Genomic DNA, 22088 nt, shown 5'->3' on the forward strand with positions numbered 1-22088 from the left:
CTGTTAGAGAGTGCAGGAAAAACTGTTCATCAATGTTACTGAAACGTCAGTTTTTGAAGCTCACTGGAGGTAATGCTTCCCATGTCTTCTTTGCCAATCAAACACTGTCTTGCCTGCAGAGGAAACGTAATTTATCCATGTCGGTCCTCTGCAGGTGTTATTCACTTAACTCCAAGGCAACCTGCAAAATTTTGTCCACTTGCCATGGTGTTGCTTCATTGTAGCCCCATTTTTAATTGTTGGAAGAATACAGATGCATTGTCAGCTAACAGTAAGCTAACAGTTATGTATGTTGTCTAGCACAACTAGGAGATTAATTTTTTTTCTTCACCTCTCGCATTCAGTTACAGCAGCCTGATGTAGACAAACAGCTGATTGGCTATAAGGCAGTATACTGTCAAACTCCTGTGCAGTCTATGCAGAGCTGCCTCTTTACCAAAGATGTTTGCAGGTCTTTGCAGTGCTGTTTGTATTGTATGTTCTTGATTTATATACATCTAATTGAAACAGTTTTTTTTTTTTTTTTTTGGGATGATTCAGAGTATTTATACACATTTATTTATATACATATACACATCAGAGCTAAAGACATCTTAAATAAAATTCATGACACCAGTAAAAGCGTATTTTTAAGCAATATTTCTTATTGATACTTATCCACTAAGGGGGCTACTAATTCCTGCCAACACAGCTAGTTTTGCATGTACATTTTTACCTTAAATATTTATATTTATCTGCAGGCCTGAGACAGCTACTTTTAAAATGTATTCTAGATTACAAATTATTGATACCTTGTTTAAAATGGCAACTAACATTATCAATCCCTAAGCACTGTACTGTGGCTGCCCCTGCTCCTAAATAGTTATAGGGTTAAATCAAAATGCAGTTGGCAATTTCCTGGTATAGTGCCACACACCTCAAGGCAAGCCTCTTAGGCATAAAAACCGTTTTTGTAGCCTTGGTAGCAGCATTCTGTCGTAAAGGATAAAAAGTAACCTTTACAGTTTACAGGCTTGTTGTTCTGGGCTGCACCTGCTATAAGCTGCCCCTTCTCTCATGGAACACTGCCTTGCTGCACCAACACATACAGCACATGTTCGCCAGGGGTCTGGACCGTTTTGTGCTTGTTTTTCTTTTGATGAGTTTCTGTAGGTGGCACTCTTTTCTTTGTCTGTTCAAAAGTGGTGGCAACTTCTGCTTGTGCTAACTACCCAGCTTTTCTTCTGTTTATTCCAAACAAAGTCCTGCATGAAACATAAAGGTTTCATAAATATATAGGCTGAGTCACTGCTGTGTTACGTTGATTGGAGAGCAGCAAAATGGACATTTATTAACATGAAAATTTTATAGAATGTTACTTTAACTTGTGTGCATCAAAAAAAAAATTACCAATTCGAGAACTATACCGTATCTCTTTAATATTAGCACTCACTGGCACACTGTCCAGTGCTATTGGTTTTTTATCTACTTCATTTGTTTGAGTTATAATTAAACACACCAAGTCCTTCACTGACATGGCTTGGAGGACAAATACAGACTCATTACCACTCAGTTACTCTGAAACCAAATTAAACTTTGAGGGTCTGTCGACAATTTCTGGACATTAATGAAATGATAGCAATAATGAATCAGCTTTGCAAAATTGCGCCCCTCTCAGCCACCCATCCTTAAAATGTATACACTCAAGGCATTGTAGGGTACTTTCCTTGAATTAAGGTATCCACCAAATTGTGTTTAATGCAGCATTCAGACAGAATCCAGCAAACTGGCAATTTGCTTCAGCGTTGTCCAGGGTCATGGGTGTGTCACTTTATGGCCTTTGTGTCTGCTGTCTGCCCGCTGCATTTTTTTGCCTGATCACCCTGCAGCACACACGTTGACACCCCGCAGAGGACTTCTGGACTCCCTATGCAAAATGAACAGAGATAGTGAATTTCTGCCGGACTATTGGACTCTCTGAGAATGAGCCCTCGCAATGTTCTAGTGTGCCTGAGGGGTGGTAATGTGGTTAAGTGGATGATTGGGTTTTGGCAAAACAGAGGAGTTCTAATCCCCAAAAAGAACCGTCTCACCCGTCACTCCACTGCCTCACTGGCAGCAGATAGTCAGACGATGTTTTGGCTCTCCTCTTATAGTCACTACAGTTACACATCAACACTCATATTTATTACTCTCACATTCACAGTGTGTTTCGTATACACACAAAAAATGTCTCTCTCTTTCTCATACTCTCACACCCACACTCTCTCTTACACACACACACACACACACACACACGCACACACAATAATTGCTACAATGGGACATATCACAGGGTGTTGATGCGCTGCAGCATGGAGGAAATTCAATTACCAGACATTAAAAGCTTTGGCTGGTGCCAAAGGAAACCAGAGGCTGACAGGAAGCTCTGGCTGACAGGAACGAGATTCTGCAGCTGAACCACTCTACTCAACTCCAGCTAAATCTCACTCATTTGTTAATGGGCATGACAGGAAAGATATAATACCACGGCAGTAAACTGTGGCTGGATATGCATATGGGCACACGTCATTGTACATTATTGTGGTTGTTCAATTTTTTTTTTTTTTTTTTTTTTTTTTTTTTTTGTTTGTGTGTACATGAGAACCTGCAAGAGAAAAATGCCAAATTACGTTTATCTTTCAGCAGTGACTGTAATAGGATAGGTGTGGTTCCTGATTTTTGTGAGTGAGAGCATCAGTACTCGTGCTGCCATGTTGAAACAACCATAACAACTTCATGCAAGTGAATGTATGATGAAGTGACTGGGAGATGTTAGACAGATTTGTTTTGACCATTTTTCTGCTGCAGCTGTCAGCTTGTTGGCTGAGGTTTGGTCGGTCAGAGAGAAAACTAGGCGACTTTGTGAGCAGCATGTTCAGTAAACAGTGCAAGTCTTTTTTGGCCTGATTTTGGCGAATCCCTCAGAGTCTTAACCCCTCTCTCTGCCCTTCTCCCTCTCTGTGCTATCTGATCTGCTCTTATCCTTTAATGTGATCTTGCCTTTGGGTAGCATTTTTTGGGCCACACATGTTGTAGCATTTCGCCATCTTCTCCATGTTTTACAACATGTAATTGGTCAAGGATTAAACCTTTATTTGCCTTACCATGTGTTCTGGTGCATAATACTTCTGATACAACAATTCATAATCTTTGTCCTTATCTCTGGCAAAACCTCTTCTAGTCAGGTTTATCCCAGCTATCTACGTCATTTCACTTGGTATGTCACCGATACTTAAACAAACCCATGCTAACACATGCGCACGAGCACACGAGCACGCACTTTCTACACATACAGATGTACAGTACAGCACATATTCCCACAGGCTGGTATGTATAAACACACACACTTTGGCCAAAGTGTTTGCATAGCAATTAAGTAAAACACACACTGCCTCAGTGTAGCCTATGGGTCTGCTGATTTATGTAAAGGGTAATAGCCTGCCCCTGTGTACCCTTTTCAGCAGTGTGTCTTGAAGCACCTCTCCACAGAAAGCTGATAATATAGGCTTAGAAAATACACACACACACACACACACACACACACATACACACTTGCATTCCCCCAGTTGGATTTGTGAAGCAAGAATGTGAGGTAGCAGTGTATTTCTTAGGCATACCTTCTCGATACACAGGGGTCTTATCATGCACATACTCAGTACAGGACTAAGCATGTAGATTGTGGTTACACAGATCATCAGTTGTAGGTATAAGGCATTTAGCTTTTGAAGTCATGACCCGTGGGCTCCTAAAGCTCCACGGTATCTTGGAACATTAGTCACACGGTAACACAGGCACTGAAATGACATCAAAGTCAGCAAAGGAGGCCTGGATTTTCCGGCATCCCCCTGGCAGCAGCTGTTTATTATGTAAGCTGCTCCATACAACCAGTCCTTTGTGTTGCACTAGTGGAGCAGCTGCAGGTTAAGTGCCTTGCCCAAGGGAACTCTGCTAGTGGTTGGTGAAGGAGGGGCAGACTGGTTAGGTGTGCACACTAGATGGGCTGAGTGGAATGGTTTTCACTGTAGGGCAATGTATATTTACAAGCAGGCCATATGGGAGAACTGGCAGCCTGTATGATAAACACATATACTCATAAATACAAAAAAGGTATATTGCTGAAGGAGTGCACCAATCCAAAAACAATCATTTTTCTTTATTTTTTAATTCTTTATCTAGTTTAAATCCCTCTATTCCAGCAGTATAAGACCTTATTCGGCTGGTAGGTGTGTTCATGGAAGAACACATTGAAATATATGGAGTGGTTGCTGTCTGACTCTCTGTTGGCTGCTCCGTGCAGTGTGTGCACTCTGCCCACTTGAAGCTACATCACATGTGCTCCAAGTTGATTGAATTCATTGACTGAAGATTGGGCCAGCTGCTTGCTAGCTGAACTGACAGTGGGGGTTGAGATTAACGTGGGACAGTACATGAGTGGCTGCTGAGGGGGGATGTTGCCCAGATATTCAGCTGCAGCCAACATTTCCCCACCAGAAAATAAGGAGACAGTTGTTTGTATTTCTGGCAGTTTAAAGATGAGCTGATTTCTGATGACTGTATTCTTCAGCTGCTGGTTTGTGTGTCATCTTTGTCAAATTAATTTCCACTTAATCCTACTCAAATGGTCATGAAAAGGCCTACTCTTAAATAAGTGCTTGTCTGTTGAAGCAGAGGTTGAAATTGAGAGACCCTTGGGGTGTCAGCCAGCAATGAAAGATGTAATGAGGATCAGTAGATGAGCAGAAAATGATTAAAAAAGTTGAGTAATTGTCAGGTCAGATGAGAGAGAGAGAGAGAGACAGAGACAGAGAGAGACAGAGAGCTCTTTTGATGCAATACCTATTGGTGATTATAATTTGACAGGTTGGAATATGAAAATTGGATAAATTAATACATGGTTTCAGATTGTTCCTTATTATTATTTATTTATTTATTTATTTATTTATTTTTTTACATCATTTTGGTAATTAAACTGAGATGCCTGAGGTTGTCTTGTTACACTTTTCTGTGGCCTAATTGGTGTTTTTGAGAAAGACAGAAATTTGTATTTGTGTGCGTGTGTGTCTTGAGTGTGGCAGCTGGTGAGCCACCCAGTCTGCATCAGTGTTAGGATCCTCCCACCTCTGAGTGTTAACTGATGTCTTCCTGAATCTCAAGTCTAATTGCTCCCAAGTTGGGAGAGCTGACACATACAAGGTGTGAAGTTAACACCAACTTCCTTCCTTCCTGTTGTCTCTCTCCCTCCTTCTCTCACACCCTTTTACCTTCTCCTTCTCCCTATGTTATGTGTCATACACTTTCTCTCACTCGCCTCCTCTTTCTTCGTCCATTGATTTACATTTTAATATAATGGACTTCATTGTGTTTGTGTCTTACATTAGACAATCTGCACAATGATTGGTGGATGGGCAAAGAAGCATGCATACTGTTCCATTGTACCATTTGCTTGCAGCCTCAACTTGAACCTGACTTTTGACCTTTGTTACATGTTGGTGCCTCTCTCTCCTATTACTACCCTCTGAATAGTATGTCATTAAAGCAAATATTTTAGTTTGATTGGACATTGGAGTATTTTGTATTTCAGTATTTTCAGTTCCAATTAACCATCCTTCCAAAAAAAGTTAGGAACTAACTTGTAGCTCACTGGTTTGTTAAAACTGGCTGAGATAGCATTTTCTGTCTCAATATACCTTCCCAGCAGTATACACAGACACACACACACACACACATATTTTATTTTTATTTTTTTACTGTTCATTGTCATACTGAGGAATGCGGCGTGTGAAGTTGCAGACTGAGCAGCTGGTATTTGGCAGAGACCAGAAAGTTTTTTTTTTATCTTAATTCTCTCCAGGCCCTCCCTATGATTATGTCAGATAGATGGGGTTGTATGGGTTCCTTTTTGTAATTGATTATTATGGGTTGGCTGATAATGAAGCTCATCCTACCTTATCTCTGTTTAACCATTTACATTCTGTGCATTCAGAGTGGATGTTTGGGTGCACTTCACATAGTGTAGAACTTTTATTTATGCCATACTGCATACACATTTTAAAGCACAGCATGAAATGTGGTATGTGGAGGGGTTTTACTGGACCCAGCTACATGTCATAATCAGCCACGCACACTAGACACACTGCTGCAATATTCCTATAATATGTCATGGATTTTGGCTTATTTAAGTCTTGTTAGTTTTCATAATTTAATTGCTTAAACTTATGATAATGCATTTTTTTTTATTGCAGAAGGCCTATGAATTAAAATAACAATGTTAATAATAGTCTGGTATAGCACAGCCGTGTCTCCATCCAGCATTTATCCCCTGTAGCTGACATTCTAACTTGAGTTGTGAATTAGGAGTGGGAGCCAATGGCTCATTTATTATCCTGCAACAGGTTGTCATTGTGTTTCATCTATCGTCTTCATTCTCTCCAACTTTTGAAAAAAATCTGCGACTCTGTTGCCACATTTACAAAATTGAAAACAGCCTTCACTGTTATTTGGAAAATAGACTAGGTCTAAGGACTAGGTGTTGGGAACTCAATCATGTCAGGTATTTAAGTAGACAAATTTATGAAAAATCATGAAGTTGCTTTGCTTTAAAGGAAATTAAGATTCACCTGTGTGATGAGCAGTCTGACCACTGCCTCGTTGTTTCACTGTGTATGCCATCGCTCAGTGTGAATCTAGTTCACAGCTTTAGTTAGCCAGGCTAGTGAACACAAACTCAGAGCTGCTCTCCTTCTTTGGTAGTGCCTTTTTGGGTATATTGTGCTGATTACAGTATAGCACCATAGTGGACTGTGCCAGTATTGTGGTCGAACTAGAAAATTCTACTGTACACAACAGTGGTTATTACTCTGAGTGCAAAACTGTGTTTAACTGAGCCAGCACCCAAAGGTGGCATGAAATTTGATGGAGGCATCCGCCCACAATTTCTCATCGCAGGAAAAACCCTGCATATTTTTGTAATGGAAAAGGTCAATATAGAAGTAACGAGTAATCCATAGCGTGCTGTTTTGGCCCTGCAGTATAAACCTACAGCCTATTGATCATGTTATATAAGCTACATCTAATAGTAGTAAAGCAGGGAGAGAGAAAGCAGTGTTGAGCAGTGGGGAGAGAGGGAACCAGAATGGACTTGGACTTGTTAATAATTAAATGGGTAATCCTCACCCAGCACAGAATGTGTTTGAATATGTTTGATGCATTGAAATTCCTCACTCAAGAAGTGCCAAAAGCAGAAATAACAAAGGCCAGATGTGAATTTGTTATGTCATTAAGAAACATATTTTGGAGAAGTATTAGGAGAGATGTTTTCATTTGTGTTTTTAAGTTTTTGTGTGTTTTGTACATAATCACTGTGTGATATAATTGTTTTGCTTCCATAGTTTATTACCTTACAGATAAACTGAGACCAAAACTTACTCAAGTGCTAGGATTACTAGAATTGCTTTCTCCAAATGTTTCCTGTCTCTTTACTTTTTTTCCTGATAAAGTGGTGAAAATGCTATGTACACAATTTAACCAAATAACATTGTAATGATAGTCTATTAGGATGCATCATTATGTAAAACACCATGGTACAAACAGTGATTGCTGCACTTTTCATGCCAGTTTGTCATTCATTTAAGATCAATTATCTATATTAGCACTTTCACTGAATGCTCAACAGGTACCTTGCAGGATCTCAGTATTTTTTCTTCATCAATTACTCAGTCAACTTAGCCTGCCCTTTATTATTCACGATTTTTCACTACACCCACTATTTATTCCATGCTACTTTGCTTTTTTTTTAAATGTGAAATATCACTAATGCTCACCAGGTTTCTACCCTTTCACCTACACTATATTGCCAAAAGTATTCGCTCATCTATCCAAATCATTGAATTCAGGTGTTCCAATCACTTCCATGACCACAGGTGTATAAAATCAAGCACCTAGGCATGCAGACTACTTCTACAAACATTTGTGAAAGAATGGGTCGCTCTCAGGAGCTCAGTGAATTCCAGCATGGTGCTGTAATAGTAATGTAATAGGATGCCACCTGTGCAGTAAGTCCAGTTGTGAAACTTCCTCGCTACTAAATATTCCACAATCAACTGTTAGTGGTACTATAACAAAGTAGAAGCGATTGGGAACGACAGCAACTCAGCCACGGAGTGGTAGGCCACATAAAATCACAGAGCGGGGTCAGCGGATGCTGAGACGCATAGTGCGCAGAAGACGCCAACTTTCTGCAGAGTCAATAGCTTGAGACCTTTAAACTTCATGTGATCTTCAGATTAGCTCAAGAGCAGTGCGTAGAGAGCTTCATGGAATGGGTTTCAATGGCCGAGCAGCTGCATCCAAGCCTTACATCACCAAGCACAATGCAAAGCATCGGATGCAGCGGTGTAAAGCACACCGCCACTGGACTCTAGAGCAGTGGACATGTGTTCTCTGCAGTGACGAGTCACGCTTCTCTGTCTGGCAATCTGATGGACGAGTCTGGGTTTGGTGGTTGCCAAGAGAACGGTACTTGTCTGACTGCATTGTGCCAAGTGTAAAGTTTGGTGGAGGGGGGATTATGGTGTGGGGTTGTTTTTTGGACGTTGGGCTCGGCCCCTTAGTTCCAGTGAAAGGAACTCTTAATGCTTCAGCATACAAAGACATTGTGGACAATTTCATGCTCCCAACTTTGTGGGAACAGTTTGGAGATGGCCCTTCCTGTTCCAACATGACTGTGCACCAGTGCACAAAGCAAGGTCCATAAAGACATGGATAAGCGAGTTTGGTGTGGAAGAACTTGACTGGCCTGCACAGAGTCCTGACCTCAACCCGAGAGAACACCTTTGGGATGAATTAGAGCGGAGACTGCGAGCCAGGCCTTCTTGTCCAACATCAGTGTTTGACCTCACAAATGCGCTTCTGGAAGAATGGTCAAAAATTCCCATAAACACTCTCCTCAACCTTGTGGAAAGCCTTCCTAGAAGAGTTGAAGCTGTTCTAGCTGCAAAGGATGGGCCCACATCATATTAAATCCTATGGTTTAAGAATGGGATGTCACTCATGTTCATATGTGTGTGAAGGCAGCCGAGCGAATACTTTTGGCAATATAGTGTATGTTGTTCACAAATTGTGTTGACTATATGATCAAATTATGGGATCATGATGGGATTGTAAGTAAAGACAGACCCTTGACAGTCCAACATAGTCATCCTAAATTAGTTATCTTTAGCTTTAGCTTTATCTGTGTGTAATTTGGCCCAGAGGTTTCCTTCGGGCAGTTCATTTTAGATACTACACGGCTTACATTGTGAACAGGCACTAGTTCAGTGGTCTATTCTTGTTGCCTTATAGGACCACAGGAAATGTATGCTCTGACCGCCCCAATATCAAATTCCATCAAGGACTCATCCTAGGTCTCTTCTACCGCTTATTCCCCTCATTAGTGTGTTCACACACACACCACCATTTATTAACATATAGCATTTACATTGGCAATGTGTTGACTTATTGTGTAACTGTGTTATTGAAAATCCGCAGGTTCAAGTTTGAGTTTGTAAATGCCTTGACATTTGTCCATCCCACTGACTTGACAGAGTAATACAAATACTTGAAGACTGATGGCCCACCTCCTTTTTAAAGACAAGTGCAAATGCTAGGAGTCTACAAGTAGGCCTCTAGTAATGAGCAGACTTGTAGCTTAGCTCTACAATGATTGAGAGACGGAGTGAGGCAGGAGTGTGAGATGGGGAGAGAGCAGTGAGAATGGGGGACACATAGAGAGACAGGAGAGGCAGAGGAAGAGCAAGAGAAAAACACAGCAAAATGAGGAGAGGGAAAGTAGGGAGTAACACATTAGTTAGAATAGACACATGGAAAAAAAAAAATCAGAGATAGCAAGGGACAGGATTAGGCTACTAGTGGCCTTTCATGGTTGATGCTATATGCCCTGACTTCAAATTTGAATCCTCTTCCAAACTGTGAAGATGGTATGTCGGCATGTCCATGTGCCTGTGTGTCAGAGGCAGGGCCAGAGAAAACAAACCACAGCATGGTGACCAACTCACTTGGCATCAGGCAACAGATGATAAAGTATCTTGCATTTCATTAGCATAGCTAGCTTGGCATCCCGCTATGCTCTGCCAGGTCTGTTATTCATCAATTAATGCATTCTTTTCCTTTCCCTCTGTATGCGTTCATTCATCCATGCAGGGCATTCATTACATATCCTGCATTGTATACATTTGTCTTTTTCAGTTTTACCATACACCCTGTGACAAGATTATCAACCCAGACACACAGTCACATAAAACTCATAGTTCATGTGATTGGCATCAGTTCAACATTTCTGAGCTTTTTTTTTTTTTTTTGGTGTAGTTATCTTTGGAGCATTGCATTAAAACAAAAAGTGAATGTCTGTCAAAACATGAATTGTTCAGAATAACATTTCAAATCAAGTGAGTTTACATATCATTGCAGCAACCATGCAACAGGCCACAAAAAGGCCCAGGACATCCTTGTGGACAGTACTCATGTCCTCTATTCCTTGTTTTAACCCATCCCTCTTGGGCGCCGCCTGCATGCATCCCCCAGGTACTCCTCCAACCGCCACGGAGAATTGTTCGTACCAGAGGCCATTTGCCTGGAGAACAAAACACTGAAGGACAATTTTGCGCTCAATTTGGAGCAATGCTTAAAGTTCCTGTATGGGCTATCACTAATTTCCCTGTTTTTTATATTGCACTCAAATTTTCAGTACAAGTCTTGAGTGTTTTTACAGTGCCTAAAATCAACCTCCTCAGATATTTATAAAACTATATTATATCATATTGTTAATGACACTACTATAGATATGTTAAAGTTGGATTAAACTTTAGCACATCAAAATGAGATTGTGAACTTTACTGTAGATGAATTCACAATATGAATTAAAAACATGCTGAAGTCACACATCTTTTTTCATATTACCGTGCCTTCATTGTAGGTTGTGCTAGTATTTTATAGTATCATGTAGTATATTCTCATTGTGTTTTGTAGGTTGTGTAGTATATTAAGTGTTGTAGGTTAAGTAGTGTATTAGTATACTACTGTGTGGCATCCAGGTGTAATATTAAATCATTATTAATTGAATGTGGAGAGATGCATACAGATTAACACTTCAAGTGTAAGACTTATTAATTAAATCGCATGGACTCGTTTGGGTGGATGTTGTTTTTCATCTTTGTTTCATATCCCACCACTGTACTGCATGTTGCCTAATTTAATGGGAAAACATGGTGCACTCTTCCCCTGAATAGCCTCAAGCTGTGTTCTGAACTAATTTAATGTCCTAATGCATCTCACATGGAGCCTGCTTTACTAATAGGTTTTGGCCACTGGTGGGTGTTGAAGTGTTTGCATGGAATAAATCAGTTAGGCAATGTTCCATTTATGCACAAGTTAGCCGTGCTCAGGCTGAGCTTTGTTCCTGATGGTGGAAAATGTTCTGCAAAGAAGTGGGGAGAAAAAAGAGGAACGATGAAGATTTGGAGAAACTGGTTGATTATCAGTCTATCTCCATGTACCTGTATATGTAAGACTTTAGCAGTCACAAGGTCGTCTTCACATAATTTTCCTCTTGCCTAAAGGTTAGATTAGATACTTTCAAATTTAATTTCATTCATTTATATATACATACATATATATATATATACATACATATATATATATATATATATATATATATATATATATATATATATATATATATATATATTTGATACCAGAAAATATATATTATATATATACATATGTGTATATATATACATATGTGTGTGTATATATATATATATATATATATATATATATGTGTGTGTGTGTGTGTGTGTTTATTTTCCATTCCATTTTTCCTCCTTATCTTCTCATCACATCATCACAGTCTGTTTCTGTCTTTGTTCAATTCTGGGAACCCGTTTGACCAGCTCTCTATCTCCTCTTCCATTCTGCTTCTTAAGTGGCATTTTTTGTCATCTCCTTCCAATTGCTTTGCCATTGTGCACAAAATAGATTCTGTTCATTTCAGTCTCAGTCTGTGGTGGTAACCTCATGGCTATTTGCTATCATTGTTCCTTCTCCCCATCCCTCTTTCTCTTGCTCAGTTTTATTGACGCCATTCCTCTTGTTCCACTGCAACTACATTCCGCCCTCCTCCCCTCAGCTCACAATTGTCATCTCTCTTTTTCTTTTCATTTGCTGTTGTCAGAAAATCATGGTAGAGTGTCGAAAATATCGCAATAGCCACTCGATCTTCTCTTCCCTCGATTCCCCCTTACCTCCCTCCGTTTTACAGTACTGCATCCTTTTAACAGCTTCACTATCATCCTGCTCTTCCACTGTGTGGAAAATCACTGATTTTTTATTGTAATTTTCATGTCCATTGACTCATCTCTCCTTACCATTTTCCTTCTGTTCCCATCAACACTATTAACATTTCCCCCTGTCCTCCTCCCTTCATAGTGTAGAAAATCAATGGTGCTAATTATTGTCCATTACCTCAGGCTGAAAGACATCAGAAGTAGCTCACAGCCATTCAGAGATTAGATTGAGACCAGTGCTAATTAGCTTAGCAGCTTTGGACCATGAGAGGCCTGGGCTCTGGGGATGTTGTTTTTCCACTACATAAACCTAGCCCACTGCGAATTTATTGCTTTGTGCACTTGGCTTTTTGGCCACCCAGTCCTCTCCATTAGGATTATTGTTTTTCAATATATGGTCATTTCCCACTGGATGTAGCACAGTAAATGGTCTGGGATGGTCAATGGATTTGCCTGTGAAGATTTCCCTTTTTGAATGGTTTTGACATTGCAGACATTGTGGCTGAACACAAACAGAACAGAATGACATTTGTTTTTAAACAAATGGTCTTATGTCATGTAGTCTATTGAAGAAAAAACATTATTTCTGTCTTTATACATAACCAACTTGTTGCCTAATAAATAAAATCACACTAGCAGGCACTCACAGAGTGTAAACCTCCACCAACGCTGAACGATTCTCCAACTTGCTGGCGGAAATCCCAGATCTGGATCCCCACCAAAATCAAATCAATTGTTTATTTGCCCAAGGTCTAACAGTCCAAACAATTTCATGGAAATCTGTTCATAAGTTTTTGAAATACCCTGCTCTCAGACAGACTAACTAGCTAACAGGATGAAAACATAACCGCATTGGTGCAAGTAACAGTTATGAAAACCTGCCATACCAATATGCAGCTTTCATCACTGAAAAATAGAATATACATTATTGTCCATCAGTGTAATCCATGTTAACAAATGAAAGCCATAAAAGTGGGAAAAATACCATCACAAATATGGTGACAAAGTATATATTTAGCCTTTACATTATGGTAACACTTGCTCAAGTCATTCCCTGGCAATTTACTTCTAAATTTGCTGTGTAATAATTTTATTGAATCACTTAATTGACTATTGTCAGTCACATATAGTAACTGTGCAGTATTTTACCCAATTATAACTACTGTCACAATTACGAATATTGGAATACTGGACATAAATGACTGAAATAGCATTTATATAACATTTAAATTAGTAAATAGTATAGTATTAGTATAAAACTAGACTCTGGTTGAAAATTCCTTCTTTTTGATCAGTGGCTATATTGGAGATTAAAAAAAAAAAAAAAAAAGTCTGCATGATTTAGTGACTTCACTGACCCATGTTAACCCATGTCAACCCATGTTACCAGAAAAATTCACAGAAAACCAGGAGGTCTATGTGTTATGTATCCCATACTGAACTGAATGTCAGGAGCCACTAGTAGTTGTGACACAGGCAGTGTTTATGTCAGCCCAGTTGAACTCTGGGCCTGAGTGCAGTTCATTTAGGCCACTGTAAGCACGACAATCGCACTCAGGTGCGCAGCAAAACAGCCGTACCGAGACCACCCTGAAGAGGTGGTCTCTGTTCAGCTCCATTTGAACTCTGGTGCGCACCGTTTGTGGTGTGAACAAGGCCAGGCCTCGATCCACCCCAGCTGCCTGGTGTACCCCACAGGTTTGAGCTAAAAAGGCAGAACTTACCTAGTGTTTTCTCAGTATCTGTCTGATGAAGACTTCACAGTTCAGGAGGATTAGTCTGGCCTCCTCCTGAATTGTGCTGATACTTGACTTTGTCGTATCCAGTGCATCAGCATATTTTTTTCAAGCCACAGCCTCGCTTCATTTTCAAACTTATCATTTGCTGAAATTACCAGTGCTACTAACTATCCATGTACTTGTTGTGTCTCCGTTGTTCAAGTTTACTTTTCCTTACTTTTCAGCGCTTTTGTTTTCCGGTTGGCATTCATGGAAACATGACGCTCCGCCAGTGGTGCGAGGTTTGGACCACAGTGAAAACAAATGTGTGTGAATGCAACCGTACTATGAAAAAGGAAACAATGTATCATTTTTGCAATGGGTGTGCACCAAGGGTGCGCACCAATATGTGTGAAAACACTCTCAATTAAATGTCACAGAGGGAAATTATCGAACATTTATTGTCCAACGAAGAGACTGTGGATTGTTTAGAAGGTTTTTATGCTAAAAGTCAACTTGTTTTCTGTTATTCCTAATACAATTAGCGCCTTTTTTCAGATCTAGCCTCCCAGTCTTATAACTCTCCAAGCGCAGGCTGGGTAAAGTATTCTGTTCAGTCCCAGATGGCACCGCAAAATGTATTTGCCCGTCAGAGTTTTTCATACCCTTTTCCCCCCTGTGGCTACAACACATAAACACACAGTTGCTGACACACACAAACACACACAGTGATTGCATGGAAGCTTTCACTGACCTTCTCTCCCAACTGGGTCACAGTAATTGGAAATGAGTTCATTGGTATCACCCTGTATTTCACTGCAGTTGCATCAGTGTCGACTTGTATTGCCCTTTCATCAGTTGTGTTGCTCTTCATCACCGAGTGCCGTCCTGAACCGTCCAGAAGCCCTTTCAAACGTTCCCGTCTATTGTTATGCCTCATCAAGTCTTCTAGGTGCAAGCTATTTTAGATAGCACGTTGTTATCAGGGGTTGCATAATGAGTTGGATAGGATGCTACTGTTGTCATTAAAACCAAGAGTGAGGGGCAAGCATGCAAATATGCACGGACACACGCGTGCACGCACCATATGCACACTTTAGACCTGTAATGTGTAGTCAGGTGCACATTGCATGCAGACTTGTATGCATACATTGTGTAATTTCAGCTGTGCTCATATAACTGGAGGCTCTGCATGTAAAGTGAATCATTATTCTCCATTCTGTTGACAAAGCCAGTCTTCAGCAAACAGAGAGGCCATGTACCTTATTAGAGACTGGACGAGCCATGCTAATTCTGTTTGTCCATGAGGTCTCCTTTACTTGACCTGCTTTCATTATAGTGATTCATATTTCTGTCACCCACATTTGTTATGATCCAATGAATGAGTAGTTTACAATGCTTTAGCTCCATATTATATTGGTTTGTTTTATTTGATGACTTTAAAAACACATAAAGCCTTTAGGTAAAACACAAAAGATGTAAGAACAAAGCCAATAAAACAGACTTGATTATTAAAGTTCTCATGATTTGACTCACAGTCTTGCTTGTATAATCCTGTTCAAAAGTTTAGGATTCATAGCTTGGTGCACTGCACTTTTTAACATCAGGCCAAACTTTTCACTCCTAATATACCAGAACATGTGTCACTGCAACATGTCTATCACTGCATTGTAAGCCAAACAGTCACAGCATACTCAATGTATGCAATAAATACTTCAAAGAGTACACAAACCTTCATTTTTTTTATAGCCTTGCTCGTGAACCGATATTAGTTTGGGTGCACTTCACATAGTGTATTTGTGTGTTCCTGTATTATATTAATACCTATACCCTGATGGCACTTTCATTGCCTATCACAACTTAATCAAAACTTAAAAATAGTTGAAAAAATAACAGTAACAATAACAGGCTTGAAAGACAAAAAATACATAAAAAACAACAACAACAAAAAAAAAAACACTGGTTCAAAATACAAGAGAAATAATTATCTTCTCTCCAGTGATGATAAACAAAAGTAAATCAATGAGCAGTAGAGGTGGCAGTGTTTTGACAGTTGGCACCATTCTGTAATTATGGATCGAGCTTCAAAGTTTGATGATTAGATAGATGCAGAAGCAGGCCAGTAACCCATAATGATAAGCTATCCATGTGTTTTATTAATTTATCCCTTTATTATTATCCTTTCTAAACTGGGACACAGTGGTCCTGTAAACTCAGTGGATACAGCATGGCACAAATACTGCCACTGTGAAAGGCTCAGTTTCTCCTTGGCCCCTTACCCCTATGAAACCTGAACAAAATCACTGGATTTCTTTCAAAAGCTTGATATATTTGAAATTAAATTACAAGTGAATTCCTATCAAATTGCCATAAAATCACACCAAAACAGGAAAATCACCCAAAAATTAACACAAGAAAAGTGAATATTACCTGAAAATATCTATAAAATTAGATATTATGGTGGCATTTATATAACATACACCCACAATTTAAACTATGATCAATACAGAGCAACTGCTGTCACTGTTCAACACTGTTAATTGATCAATGAACATTTCCCCTTTTTTTTTTTTGCATTGCTCTTACTATTTTTGCTTGTTTATAGCTCCTGTGTAGAGGTCACAGTAGTGTGTAACACTCTTTCTATCCAGTAAATTCAGCCAGCTAGATCTAAAGTTTCCTAGCAGCTGTAGAGAAAATATTGGCAATAGAAAGCCAAGGTTGTGCTGCACTAACATATCTGTCTACAGACGCATACATGCATACACTGAATGTAGCATTATTAGGGGAATCTGCCAGATACTGTGCCACAGTCCATTTTGCACAATTCACATCACAGTTGTCTCAAATCTTTCCGTAGCCCATCTGTCTCTCTCCAGCTACATCTCTTCCTCCACACCCCCTTCAGTACATCTGTCAATCTGTCTGTTTCTTGGAATCCTGCACATAGAAATGTCTCACTCTCCCTTCCTCTCTCAATCTATATGTCCGTTACTGTTTCCTCTGGTATTGGCACATGAACACATAGTAAACCACTTGCCTTATAAGGAGTGTCTATGATGAGAGCCTGAGAGAGTGATGCATGTAGACGTGAGCCTTTGTTAAAGCAGGTCAATCTTTTTTACAAGACAATACACAATACAAACAATACCACAAACTGATTTCTCCACCCCTGCTAATATTGGCCATTGGTAAGGCAGGACTGGCTCAAGACAAGTTTGTATGTGTGTATATGGTGGTTATATTTGTGTTCTGTAGTGTGTGCTTGCGTGTGTGAGGTGTGCCCAGTCTATTTATGTGTCTGTCTGTGGAACAGACATGGATTGCCCTCTTCAGTGTTGTATGTAACCTGCAGATGCTGGCATCCATCTTGTTTTCTTTTGCTGCCAGACTTACTGTATGCTCATGCTCACTGCTTCTCTGTCTCAGCACATAATGCCAGTCAGTTCAACATACAAACACTCTGTTTCCTCTAGTTCTCACACACACACACACACACACACACACACACACACACACACACACACACACACACACACACACACACACAAAGAGGTGGAGATGCAGGTGCTGCATGTCATGCAACCCCATCACGGATCCAGCGAGCCCTACCAAAAGAAAAACCCCTCTTTCACACACCAAATGAAAACCACTTCTCACTTAAAAGGCGACCCATAAGAACTGTCATACCCAGGCCCACTGTAAACAAGCTCAACCAGAGCCCTCGTACGCTGCTCCAGTCAAATTAGATTACTGGCACCATGGCATTTCACTGACAAGTCAGCACACTACACAGCATCAAACAGCCTCGCCTGGCAAATGCTGAATGTATTAATTGAGAAGTTCAGTCTTTCTGCTAACTTTCTGCACCCAGTCTAAGCTTGCAGTTTTGAGATTTGATGCTGTGTGTCATACTCCAGTGACTGTCTTTCATTTTAATACAGTTGCTCACATGTAAGACACACATATATTGATCGAAAATGCCAGTTGCTATTCTTGACGACAAAATCATAGAAAAAAAGGAAAAAGGTTGGTTTTACTGTGTGCACATGTGCTCACATGCTTCAACATTTTCTGGATAGTTTGGTGGATCCCTTGACAGACCTAACATGATTTTTAATAAGCCCCTGGTCTAGTTTTTGTTCAACATTGATTTTCTGTTTTGTGTAAACAGAATCTCAAAACATGTCATCTCCCTTCACAACTCAGCAACCAAGAACCTCTGATATCAAGTATTCTGTTTGACTCTGGTTCCCAACATGGCTGGAGCAAGCCATGTACCATGTAGGAGTTCATCTGTGCTTTAGTAAATAAAATGTGCATTCACCACTGAAGGACAAGATGAAATGTTTATTGAATACTTTGTGAGAAAACATGGTTTATACACTTACACTGCTTGTGAGCTTAACTACCTCAAATTACCTTTCCTCACTCTTCTCCACCTTAAGGGGTCCTCTGACGTTTCCAGTAGTTTGCTCAGTTGCTGAATCTCTCTCCTGGTTCTCTCTTAGTGGTCATCTCTTTCAGCTGCACAATGGCCTTAGTCTCTCTTTGGTGGTTCCCTCTTGTCTCTTATCTCCATGCTCTATTCCTCTCCTCTGTCTCTTCCGCTTCATCTCTTTCCACTTGATAACAGCTCAAACTGCTCTTAGGGGGGCAGGTTCTGAAATGAGCATGATGCTGGTGATTTTCCTTTACTCAGTGAATTTAGGAATTCAGTGTGTGGGAATTCCCTGCATTATAAGTCCTAGACTTGCGAGAATCAATGAAATTATGTGCAATACCCTCAATCCCATACTGAAATTCAGGCCCTGCTTTTGCTGAACACTATATGCAATATCGACCGTTTCGACTTTTCCTCAGGAATCAGAAGTCTTTTATGGTAGAACACAGAGAATAAAGAGAGGATAACAACTTATTTGATTTACCATCAAGAGCACAAATAGTAATTATTGTAAAATGCTCTCTGCTTAGAGCTGAATTTTTTTTTATACACATAGTACAGACTTTGCAAACAAGTGGAATATGTGCAGTCTTAATCAAAAGAACAAGCCATAAGCCAATAAACAGACTTTATTTATTCATTTACATTTCAGGTGCATTTCTTCTTACATGTGTATTCAGCATTCACTTAATCCTTCCTAGGCTCAAGAGTCATAGCATTAACTATCTAAATTCCATCAGCTACAGTGTGTCAGGCAAAAGCAGTTTTGATGTCACATATCTCTATTGTCCTGCAGAAGCCTCATATCTGTTTATGTAATTGACAGCTGGCATTGCTTCCTCATTCCATGACCCGAGGGCCAAAGCAAATCACCTCTAATGCTGTGTAACATTTCAGAATTACATGGATAAATACATGGGTCAATTGGGAAATTAGACAGATTTTCTGAACTACTGAACTGTGGAGCTTTTGGACTCTGTAACTGTTTTATAATATAAAAGTAGTAGTAGTAGTAGTAGTAGTAGTAAGTATTTAGAAATTAATACCAGCCACAAGGAGCAGCTGTTTCACTACAGTGTACTTGTTACACCGCTAATTAGACATGAAGCCCCGTGGGTTACACAGGTACATGTTAATAGCTATTACTGTTCAACAGTGTTTCATTCTGCTGTGTAGCTACACAAACAAATCTGACCTGAGACACAGTAGTCTGCAGGGATGATTATACACCACCATTTTTGTCTAAAACGGGTCCTCATATCTTACTTCTTTGAAGTATTTGGTAAAGGTGTATTGAACAATACTATTGTAGGCAATGAGAACAAAAAATCATTCCCACAATAACATTTGGGTAAAAGTATGGCTAATTTTTTTTTTTTAATTTTTAAATTTTTAAATTAAAAGGCGACACAATTTTTATTTTTTGACTTTTGCATACCATGAATGCATGTTTGAAGGCTCATTCCATGATTGTTGATGCTAAACTTTTGTTTAAACTGGTTTGAAGCCACATTATTCTGCAAAATTACTTCTGATGGTCAGTTTTTCAAGTATTTAAGGCAGGGGTGTCAAACTGGTGCCATGGAGGACTGAGAGACTGCAGGTTTTCATTCCAACCAAAAAGTCCAGCAGGTGATTTCACTGGTTAGTCCCCTCTCTCTGCATGAAGGTGAGGTAACAATAGTATCGTTCAGTATATTTTAAATAATGTTACAGAAGTAACATATTAGGAGGTGGTGTATAATCATCGCTGCACACGACTGTACCTGAGGCCGATGACTGGTGTTGAGGTCGTCAATACAATCTAGAGGCAGTTGTGGCCAAGCAAACATTACTTAGGCTAAGGTAGGTACAGCTAACATGCCTTCTCACTTTTACATTATCGGCCAGGTTCCATTTTTAAGAGGGTGTATATGGTTATAAAATTACATGCAAATTATTGTGAAAAAGGTGCAACAAGGAAGAAGCAGCAGTCCTAAGTAACTAGTAAACAGTGAATTGTTATGTAGTACATTGCATGTGGTTGTTGATGTCTCGGGAATCAACATTTTTTGCTATGCCAGCCTGTTGAATCTGTACTAAAACCCTTGGAATTTAGTAAGTCCTGTCTTTAGGCCTTTCTCATTCACATAAAAAAATAACCAAACTACTCCAAAAACAAACAAAAAACAAAAACAAAACAAAACAAAAAACAAACAAACAAACAAAAAAAACAGAATGTCAGAATGTTCCATGCTTACATGATCCATAACACTTGGGCATTTGAAAAATGGTCCAAACTATCCTTTGTATCCTGCAACTCCTGAGTTCCTTTGGTGCTACATTAATTCCATCTTCTACCCATCAGTCTTTTCATTGTTGCATTTTGATTTACTTTGACATTTTCAGCATTGCCAGCATGCCTCAGTCTGTCTGTCCCCTCACTATAATTGTTTTGTTCAAAAATGAAATAGAGATTATATCTTAAGTGCTTTGATATAGTGATTGCAACAACTTTGCTGACAAAATGCCTTTGAAAATATAGAACTGTCTACATTTTTAAAATATGTACAGATAAATTTCGTTATAAGAATCTTTCTGGAACAGAGAATGACAGTATCTCTGAATAAAACATATTTATTTACACTTGCATTCTCATTAATGCAGACATGCCCTTCACTGCCCCCTCCACCTCTCAGGAATTTTCATTAAAAGTTTGTATCGTCAGAGCATTGAAGATTGTGTTGAGATGTGTGGCCCAACAAAACATTTTCAAGGTGGGAAACTAAATCTAAGGTCTAACTCCTACGGTAGCAAGTAAATCCAATAATTTTGGAAACTACTCTTTATTTTTACCAGTTAGAATAGAAGGTGTCACTTTATTTGAACTGCTCAACTTAGTATAAACTTTTCAACCTTAACGGATATAAAGTTACTAAGTTAAAAGTCAGCTGAGAGTCTCCTGATAATGAGTATTTACATTAGACAGGTTGTTATGATCTTAACTATCTACATTAGCTCAACTGTAAAACTCAGCTAATAAAAAGTCCATAGTTAATTGAATTTTAACTTTGGAAAGTCTAGTTAAAGTGTGACTTAATATAATAGTATGAATACAGCATACTCATTTTAACCCATACAATTGAAGTCACCAAATAATAATCAGCATTCCACTCGGATTGGTTAATAAAGCTGTCCTTTGAATCATAACTTAAACCTCCTAAGATATCTCATTGAAACAAGTGTCAGCAGATTGGCAACATGCTTAATAATGCCACAGTTTACCTCAGTGCACTGTACATTTTACTTTACTGCAGCTGAAGAGTTTAACTCCAAATGGGGAAAAAAAAAAAATCTTGCAATTCTTTTTTTTATTGGGTGTGAAAGAAAATTTCTTCAGTTATTTTAATCATTGCTTCATTCATTCCTCTTCATCATATTTTGTTGTTGTTTCAAAGCTAAAACACAACAATATTCAAGGTTGCATTCATTGATTGATTCATTGTTTCATTCATCTATTCAGTCACTGATGTGCTGATGTAGGGTTTCACCATTACCACAGAACCATGGAAACAGGAGAACAGCAAG

At 39.3% G+C, this 22088-nt stretch overlaps 1 protein-coding gene across 2 annotated transcripts in view; it reads left to right on the forward strand.

The window, feature by feature from the left end:
• rnf123 (ring finger protein 123) overlaps positions 1-22088 on the forward strand; it is a 177237-nt gene that overhangs the window by 64871 nt on the left and 90278 nt on the right. The gene's annotated exons all lie outside the window — the stretch shown is intronic.

This window comes from Myripristis murdjan, chromosome 5 (assembly GCF_902150065.1).
Source record: "Myripristis murdjan chromosome 5, fMyrMur1.1, whole genome shotgun sequence".
NCBI classification, from domain to species: domain Eukaryota; kingdom Metazoa; phylum Chordata; class Actinopteri; order Holocentriformes; family Holocentridae; genus Myripristis; species Myripristis murdjan.